This window comes from Silene latifolia, chromosome 10 (genome assembly GCF_048544455.1).
Source record: "Silene latifolia isolate original U9 population chromosome 10, ASM4854445v1, whole genome shotgun sequence".
NCBI classification, from domain to species: Eukaryota; Viridiplantae; Streptophyta; class Magnoliopsida; order Caryophyllales; family Caryophyllaceae; genus Silene; species Silene latifolia.
Window position 1 is genome coordinate 149,863,436 of NC_133535.1, and position 10,904 is coordinate 149,874,339.

Here is a 10,904-nt window from a genome sequence, read left to right on the forward strand (position 1 = left end):
TTTGGGAGAGGATATAATTTCTGCAAAAAAATCATACTAAATCGATATAACGTAAAAAATATTCATAAATCAATATATTATATATATACTCCGCATGGGTATATTACAATATCAAAATTGTATCAATATATTTTTTGTATTTATTTTCATGTTTTGTGAATAAGTTATTTGGTAGTGTATAATATGAGGGCCCACTTTAGATTGTACTCCCTCAAGAATGCCGGTGAAAAAGATTGTATAAATTGCGTTGAATAAACTTGTATAGAATAACATGGGTCCCACTTTTTTTTGTTAGTAAATCATATCAATTATTAATATTTAGCATGGCTCACCACTATAGTTAAGCAATTGGGCGGAAAAACATTCATAATTTCTTATTCTTTTAGTTTAGTGGGGATTGGTGAGTAATTTAGAAACTAATTAGAGGAGTCTAATTAGAGGTTAATGAACTTAACAGGAGCAAACCCATTCGGTGAGATCAGAAGTGAGCAATGGCAGGATTGAAAATCCAGAATATGACGAACCAACGCATCCTCGAAAATAGTTCCCCAATTCGAATTACATAGTGCTCTATCCAGTCTAGCACTTTGTCGAGTCTCAACTGAGTTACCTCTAGCCCAGGTATGAGAGGAACCCGTAAAAGCTAAGTCAATTAGCTCACAATTCTCGATCCAATTATTGAATTTTTCACATCGTCGTGCCATATTTTGATCACCTCCATGCCTTTCATCGAGAATTCTAGTTTCATTAAATCACCCGCAAGCATCCAAGGACGATAATTATTGCGAGCGAAGCTTTCTAACTCAGTCCATAGTTCTCTTCTATTAGTCGGGTCCGGACTTGCATAAACAGCAGAGAAAAACCAAGGTAATTCTCTTTTCCTTGCAATTTCAACCATCATAAATTGTTGGTGTTCGACGACTGGAGTGACATAGAGAATGTCAGTTTTCCAATATAAGCATATACCTCCACTAAAACCAACCGTATTTACCCGAGCATTTCCATTATAACCAATAATATTGCCTAATTTAATAGCATGCCCATATGCATCTCGACTAGGGCAAGGACCGAGGGTTTATACATTCTTATCACTTCTTTTATCACGTTAATTTTATTCTTGATACCGTTGCCTTGAACATTCCATACTAACAGAGTAATATGGGGTAGGTTTGGACTCAAATTTGGTATTTGTGTACTCATAAAATCAGGAAAATAATTTAATGACGATAGACTGCTCGACTTACTAGCTTTAGAATGTTGTCAATACTCCTTGGTATCGACATCTCCAACATTAGATTCGATGGATTGTTCTTCTCTAGCTCGAACCTGACATCCATTGTCGGACATTCCGATATCACCACCACCATATAAGAAGCGGGCATCTCCGGCCAGGTTCTCACTTTCAAAGTTTGAGTTGGGGGTACCACCACTATCTCTGGGTTTTGCGGCAGACACTGAGGTTGAGGTAGGGGGTGATCGTGATAGGATAAGTATGGGCGAGGATTCATTGTTGAGATGGGTATAGTTTGGTCGGACAATAGACAAAACAAGGGACTCAATCACATCATTCGAGTTTACTTAGAAAGCAATGGTTTTGATATGTCGACTTCAACACCGAGTCTAGTAAATTGACCTCGTTACGCCAAGGCAGTATTCTTATCAACTCGAATAACTTTTTCAATTTTCGAACCAATCTTTTTGAGGAACATTTCGTTGAAGTACTCGACAGGTAAGTTCGGAATACGAACCCAGGCCGGCGGATGGTACAAAAATTTGGAACCCATTTTCTGATTGTTAAATAGTGATCGTCAATCATCCATGGGCCTTGAGTCACTACAAAATCGTAGTCTTGTTTGGATGAGAACCTTGCAACATAATAATTTTCTGACAGATCTGTAAGGGTAAGTTTGCCCTTGATCGACCACTTTGCTTGTAATTTCCTCATCAAAACGAGATATCCAATTTTCTTATCGAACATTTTCTGATAGGTAAAACTAATTTCTGTTTTAAATTGTGAAAATTTAGAACTATTTATCTTTCAATTTATAGTTCATTGATGTGTTTAAATTGTTATAGAATCCGCATATCTAAATTAGTATATATTAAGATCTTTTTCGATTAGTATCGATCGCATTTGCTTCCTATAAAGTTTGATAGGAGTATATTTTTCCTTTCATGAATAGTTTAAAAAGATCGTTGTAATCTCATATTATGACCACTTGCATTGATTTTTTGCAAGCCTCTCACTTATTTAAGACAATTTGGCAAGATAATTCAAGTAGTTTATTTGAGCAAAATAGCTTATTTGACCAAATTTGTAGTTACCTTAATTTTTTTTACAAATGTTTGTCAAATAACTTATTTAACCAAATAAGCTGCATTCGTAAAATGAAACTACCTCGGGTAGCATTTAAGAAAAAAAGGTAACATATCTTATTTTATCTTTTTTGTTTTGTTTTACTCTTTCAATCTATAACTAGTATACATTCCACACAATACATCTTGGCATCGCCGTTAAGTACATACTTGCTGTGTCGACTTTCTCTTCTTCATCGAGCCCACTGATTTTTATCCTTTGAACTAGCAAAGTACATTGCGTCAAAGTCTAAGCAAACTCCGTTGTTTTGCGTTGTGCGCAACTCATCTTGATCGCGGGTGTAGAAAATGTACTCATTGATCGCATACCCGCTATAAAAGGTTGCACGAGCATTAGGACCGAAAGCGAGATGTAGTAATCTGGGCGAGTAATCATAATAATGTTTCTCATCATTGTAAATAATATCCTTTAACCACTCTTGAAAATGCTTGTTATGCTCATTTGCATACCACATTTCTCTTTTAAGAAGCTGTTTTTCCTTAAGGTAACGCTGGTTTTCCATAATGAATGGCTGGACCTCGTCATCGTTAAAAAGAACGTATGTATGAGCTTTATGCCGCATGTCAAGTGACATATCTTTATAAACACAACCCCTGACACCTTTTCCTTTCATCCAGTCACAATGACGATTCTTAGGAGCTCCAATTAACTCGTCCAAGGAGAGGTGCGCGTAACAATATGAAAGAGCTTCATCGATAATAGCTCACTCAGTAATACACCCTTCTGGACAATACCTATTAGATGTGTAATCCTTGTAAACTTTCATCAATCTCTCAAATAGATACTGATATCTCAAATACGCTGGGTCGAGATACAAAATCTCTCAGACTAGGTGGACAGTCAAATGAACCATGATAGTGAAAAGTGATGGAGGAAATACATTTCATACTGACAAAGACTGGTGACGACGAGGTCCTACAAAGAATCCGCTTTATCAGGATCGATGACTTTATTACTTATTTATTGGAAGAAGATGCAAAATCTAGTTATTGCATATCGAACCTTTTTAGGTGGAATAGAACGAACGGCCATAGCTAATATTTGTTGCATCAATGTATGACAATCATGTCACATTAATCCAGTAAGTTTTAGGTCCTGCACTGATACAAGGCTTCTAATATTAGATGAATAGCCCTTTGACACTTTAATTCCATGCAAGCATTCACAAAACTCTATTTTCTCCTTCCTTGAAAGAGTATGAGTTGCTGGTGGCAAAAAAGTCTGATTTCCTTTTTTTTTAGCTGGCAGTTCGGGCCTAATACCCATCTCTGCCAAATCATCCCTAGCTAGTTTGTTCTCTTTTGTCCTACTCAAAACATTCAAAAGATTATTGATTATATTATCACAAACATTCTTCTCTATGTGCATAAAATCTAGACAATGTCTTACCGGGAGGTCACGCCATTACATAGTTTGTTAAAAAATACGGATTTTTTTTATAACCCCGAGAAGACAACTTAGACCCTTTCTTCCCATACGTTATCTCAATATCTTTTACTTTCTCATACACTTCATGCCTATTCAAAATCTTAGGATTCGCACGGAGCTCGGTGCACCCATTAAACGCCTTGTGAAGCTTACGATAAGGGTGATCACGGCGTCACCCTCTATGATTTCCTATGTACACATGCTTGCGAGAATGCTTCAAGTATTCTGATATAATATCCTCTCCATACAATGGGAAAGCCTCTTTCCCATGTACAGTATGTCCAGAAAGATCGTCGTAAGCCGGAAAGTCAGTTATTGTACACAACAACATTGCTTTCAGATTGAAAGTTTCATTTTTATAAACATCAAAGATTTGTACCCCTCTATCCCACAAAATTCTCAAATCATGTAGAAGTGATTCCAAATACACATCTATGTCATTCCCAGGTTGTTGAGAGCCAGAAATCAATAAGTATAACATCAGATACTTCTGTTTCATGCAAACCCATGGGGTTTAACTATAAATGGCCAACATTACTGGCCACTTACTATGTTGGGTACTCATGTTTCCACGAGGATTCATTCCATCTGTGGAAAGTGCTAGACGCAAGTTCCTTGCTTCATTGGAAAAATCAGGATACGTAGCTTCAAAATCTTTTCCATTGTTGACCATCCGTTGGGTGTCTTAACTTTCCGTCTCGAATTCTTCCACTACAATGCCAAGTAATCATTCTTGCATCTTCTACATTCGAATAAATCCTTATGTTTCTTAGTATTATTGGAAAATACCACAACACCTTAGCTAGGATCCCTTCCTTAGTCTTATAACATCATAAAGTAGTGCAGATAATTTGATAATTTCTCATAATTTTTGCGGTAGAATATGCAGTCATTGGGACAAGCATATACTTTCTCCTATTCCATGCCCAATTCTTTTATCATCTTTTTAAATTAGCCTCATATGTCCGACTGGGAAAAACGTTACCGTCAGGAAGCATGTTATAACAAAGCTAGAAGAACGGTAAAACTCTTATCACTCCACCCATATGACCCCTTCAAATTATATAACTTTGCCCCAGCGGACAATTTTGTATACGTCATACAACCATTAAATAAAGACATTTCAGATTGACTCAACTTCTCAAATAAGTCATCCATTGATATATATCCCCATCACCGCTAGCTTCAAAAACATCGGATCCATCATTTTCATGAAACATAACATCCAAGTAATCTCCATTATCTAAACCAACTTCAGATGAATAATGATTGTTTACTTCTTTTGCATTAGATTCCCCATCGCCTATATCTAAACCAACTTCAAGTGTATCATTGTTTACTTTTATATCATATTCATCCTCTGATTCTCCATGAAAAATCCAACGACAATAATCTCGACTGAAATTATTCTTTTATAAAATTATTCTTTTCTAAGTGTATTACAACATTTATTAGAAGGGCACGAGATTGGTGATGTGCCTTTACAATTTTGACGAACAAAATTGTAAAATTCAACTATTCCATCATCATAAATTAGGTCACCTTTTTTTTACCATGAATCATCCAAGTTAGAGCCATATATAAACTAATTCAAATGAAAACCAGACTATGAAAATGAGATCACCTTTTATAAGCTATGAGGAATAACGAGGGTGACGGTAGCGGCGACGACGACAAGAATAATGAGAATTTGATGCTTTTGTTATGATGCACTTTATGAATAAATGTATAGTGATGATTCTAATGAAACACCCTATTTAATTAAATAAATCTAAAACGGTTGTTAAAAACCGTTGTTAATTGTACTTATTCAACAACGGTCGGGATAAACCGTTGACATCTTATTTTAATATTTATTTTTTGGCAAAAGAATCAATTTTTTAATATATTTTATAATAATAATATCAGATTAGTTACTTTAAAATGTTTATAAATCTATATAAAAGTATAATAGAGGAACCACGACTTCTAATAAGCTAGTTCTGTAATAATTTGTTAAATGTTTCCATTAAATTTACGTATTTGTTTTTAATGCAAAGTAAATCTTTATTATTCTTTCATAATTAATTAACGTGTTAATTATTAAATTTAAATATTAAGTGTTTGCATATGTATAATAAGAACTACTCCGTATTTAAAAGTGTATATATCACACGCACTAATTAAAACAAGTAATAAAAAAGCATGCATTTTTATTATTGAATGTTAAAAACATAACAGAAAACAAGGAAATAAATAAGCAGTAAATATTACAAAACAAAAGAAAAAAACCAATATAAAAAAAAATGCCTAACAACAAATGACATGCATGCAAATTACTTAAAATCCCTAACAGGAATTTCACTCGGGAGTGGGTAATCAGGATAAACCTAATCATAAACCAACTTTACTATATCAACATCACAACGGAGATCAAAATGAGGCACTTCTTCGTCCTCCCAGGATTTCGGCACAGTAGTAAAATAGTGGGGGTACTTCTTTCTCAGCATATGACCGTCACAACAATCAATAAGTATGGCCCACCGTAAACATAACGATCAGGGTCATCGTTATAGTATTCATGTTTCCCCAATTGATGATCACCTGACGCATACCTTGCAGCAAGTTTTTTTGCTTGGCGAAAATCGTCTTGCCCACATCCTCGAAACTCGATCAGGGAATACCCATGAAAACCACCATCTTTTGTCCACGCTGGGTGGAATTTTTGACATTTGTATAGCCATTATTACGAAGCGTGTCCTTCAACCAAGTAAGACTCTTAGAAAATGGTTTACCCTTGTCATCATATTTGACGGGAAGATTGCGTATTATGCAAGTAACTGGATTGATATAACGACATAATTAAGTCTTAAATGGAGTATGCTGTATGCTATTTGTGGTAAATATAGAATAATAGATAGATGTTTTAATTAAGTAGTCTACATATGTTAGGCTATTTATAGTATATATACTAGCTCCGTAATTAATTAAGAGCAATTTCGTCCATAAGTTACATTCAAACAACAAATAAATGCAACGTTGAATAGACTGCATGCACGGCGTTGATTCAAGCGACCAATAAGTGAAACATTGATTCAAACCAAAATATAATGAACGGTCCATAGGCATGCATGCAGTTGTCAAATCATACATGGTGAAATAAATAAGACAATGGTTTATCAAAAAACGTTCTCCTTTGTTAGAACTTTCATAACGGTTTCACTAAAATCGTTGTCATATAATTTAAATATAAATTTAAATTCCTATTAAAATAATAAACGGTCCATTTAAGAACATGTATATGTCAAATCATGAATAATGAAAAGTCAATACATAGGAAATAATGAATAATAATGACAACGATTGATAAAAAAACCATTCTTTTATGTGATAACTGACAATGGTTTTCCCTAAACCGTTGTGGATATGGGCCACATGCCGGTCTGCGGGCGCGATGCCATCTACCGGTCCGTAGTCATTGGCCACCTGCACGCCAAGCCAATCTGTGGATAATCAGTGGTCTATAAAGCCACGCTTGGTGACGTAAAAATGCTTTTGACTGGATCGCTTTAGATTGGTCGGTTTCGTCTCAGTAAAGGTCTCGAAACGATTAGAGATGTTCGGAGTTGCCACCAAGCATTTGTGGGATGCTTGAACCCGTTCGAATCCACTTTATACCTAGGTCAACCAAGGAAAAAAGCGGTGTTTGACATAGGTTCTAAAGATAAGGACTCGTCCCCCTTTTAGCATTCTATGCCTAAAATGACTCTCGTGCGCCCTGGATAAGGCCATCAACTATCCAAAGGTTCTGAGTAAGGGGTGAGGGTACGTATTGGGAAGCCCTTTAATCGGACACCCAATCCCGCCCGCGTTAGCGGCTTCTACTGATCGATCATGGTTGTTTAAGTGCAAGAGTTGATAAAACGGTGTAAATGCATGAATGCTCATCCAAAAGTTTAACCTATCATGTGAGAGCTTTCTATGTCGGTTGATTTAATCCAAGTATCAAGTATAAGATGTCAAGTTGGATTTAGATTGATTTTCATGTGAAAACGGAAATTAAACATCCATTTACCAAATTCGGATTATGATGCTTAACACGATCCATTTATTTGAAAAAGGGTGTCAAATGACAAAGTGTAAAAACATGTAAACTTGTCAACCGTCATGTATACGGGTTAACCGTAGTCGGGATTGTCCTAGATAAGTATCAAAACGGGACAGAATAATGCCAAGCAGCCCCATTGGGGCACGAGCCTATTGGCGAGGGAAGGGGCTCTGCCATGGTTTTAAAATATGAAATCAGACGGCCTCTTGGGGCGCGGGCCATGAGCCGACCCAAGGGGGTGTCTCCTGATTTTTGAAAAGGTTGTTTAAAACCGTATTTGTGATTAAATAATTTACAAGTATTGTTTGCATGACTCGGAATAATTACTATTATGTTAGTAATATTCGTTGTCGGATTTGCATGTTTGAAAAGCATAATTTACAAATAAAAATGTAAAACGTTTGATTTGAACTAATTATGTTAAGTTCATTTATTTGTAATTAGTCAAGTTAATCATCGTACTCGGATTAAACCGACATGGTATAAAGAACCAAGGAATAAACCGTCATGGTATAAAGAACCAAGGATGATTTTTGTAATGGTCAAAATATGTAACATAAAAATGCATTAAAATGGTAAATAAAAGAAAAGAATTTCTTTTAAAATGTAATTAACCAATTAATATCACCGAGTCACGGATTAAAGCGTCATGGTATATGGAACCAAGGGCGATTATGATTTATGGTTAAAAAGGTTTGTCATAAAAATAATTTGAAACATTTGAAATGGTAAAAACCGATTACAAATAACAAATGAAATAAGAGGAAAGACGAGAACAAACACGGTTGAGTCTGACCCGAAAACCCACAAGAGGCGCGAGCCACTTTGCATAACAAAGGGCTTCTGTCTCGGGCCAAAACTCGGTTTTGGCTCGTCTACCTATATTTGAATCGTGTTATGCATTGTTCATGCTCATAAACTCATAAAAACAGTAGAGACATGAAATAAGTGATATATTTACACTCTCAAACTTAAGTGTATTGATGTTTGCGTGGTAGACGACTTTAGAGACGATTTTCTCGTTGTGACTACTCGGGATCAAAGAAGTTTAAAAGAGTGCCTTAAAAAAGGATTTCGTTTTGAAAATGAGTTGAAAATATGTTAATTAAAACATGTTGATTGATGAATTGAGTTGGTCAAATGGGTCGTTCGAATGCCCGGCGACGGTACCAAACAAAATGTGTAAGGCTTGTGTTTACGATCGGTAGGTCGTAAACACGTGTCGATTTTGTGACTTAGGAAGTCGAGTCTAGAAGTTTAAGGGAGAGGTGAAGGGGCGGACGCTCGCGTGAAGGGTGGTATTTATAGAGAAATGTGGGGAGGTAAGTCGGTTGAGTTTGCTTAGAGGCTAAGCAGACGCCTGCTTTAGGCGCGAGCTACCTTGAGATACAAGTGGGTGTATTGTCCCTTTCGCAAATTTGGATTTTGCATTTGTTCTAACCAATATTTTGTTGGTTGTGATTTGTGGTCTTTGAGGTTTGCTTAGCCGCGTAAGCTTCCTCTTGGGTGATATTTGGGGTAGGTATTTTGTGTATTTGACTCGAGTTTGACCCGTGTGAGTCGGGATTTGAATTTCGAGTCGGTTTTTGGCTCGTTGTCTTTTGACTCTAATTAGGTTCATGGCATTATTTTCGACATTCGAGATTTGGGTTGACTAGGGTTGACTCAGGTTGACTCGAGTTGCGGGTTTCTGAGTCGGTTTTGGGTCTGAAGACGGTTTTAACTCTAAATAGTATTATTTTAATGCAAATGAAGTTAGAAAACTTTTGAAATCATTTTTTATATCTGAGTAGTGCATTAAACCATCTCATGTATGGCCAATCCACGCACGCATATCAAAAACACGTTATAGTCCGATCATCATCGGGTGGTTTTGGAAGATGCATATACTGGGTATCTACAACCGTTGTTATATTTGTATTTTAAGACAACGGTTTCATAACCCGTTGTCATTTTATTTTGATCACAACGGTCCATAATAAGCATGCATTGGTCAAATCATGAATTAAACATTCTAATATTCAAAATCTGTTGAGAGGAAGAACAATCTTGATTACCTATGAAGTTCAATAAATTAATCAAATCAAGTAAGAAAAAGTTCAATAAACTTATCATTTATTTCATTAGAAATAACTCAAAATATATTAATATTACATTCATCAGACATCAAAAGATTTAAAATAATCCGGAACAATCTCGGTTAAGAGTAAAAAGTTCTTTTCACACTGCCACCAACCACGCCACTCTGGTATACCGACAACTGCGGGGTCATTAACCTCGTATTTTGCAATAACAGATTCAATGTATGAAAAAACCTATCTTGCATGTGGAGATAATGTAGGAAGAGTAGAACTCAACATATCTCTCCCGGCAGTCAAGTTGCGAGTATCAGGCCGATGAGGGTATGACAAAGGTGATGAGGATAATGACGCTTGGTTGACAAGCCGGACTGCATCAAGCCTCTTACTCTAATAGTTCCAGGACTTCTAGCTATTTTCAATGGATGCTTTGATTAATTGGTGTTGATTAGCGGGAAGCCCGGCTAGAACCTCCTCCTCATATGCAATCGCTTGTTTAATCCACTCTTCGTTGTTGATTAAAGCTGGGTTAAATGCCATCATATTTTTTGAATTTTGAGTGATGGGGATAATGTTAATAAAAGGATTCTTTAACATTTATTTATATAAGAAAACTGAATTTTGAATTTTGAGTGATGGGGATGATGTTTTTTGAAAGTTGGTTTATATATCAACTAGATCAATTATGTACTATATATATTCGTATTCAATATTCCTATTAATTTCTTCGTATTTAATTTTCTGTTTAATTAATTAATGCGAGAAAGAAACAGATATTCATTCATTAGAGAAAGAAAAATACATAATAATAACAAGAAAAGACGGTTTAAATAATTCAACACTAGACGGAGTCTATATATATTAATAATAATTGATTAATCATTATAATCATCGTGTAATTCCCCCGCAATTGAGTTAAATATCGGAAGTTCAA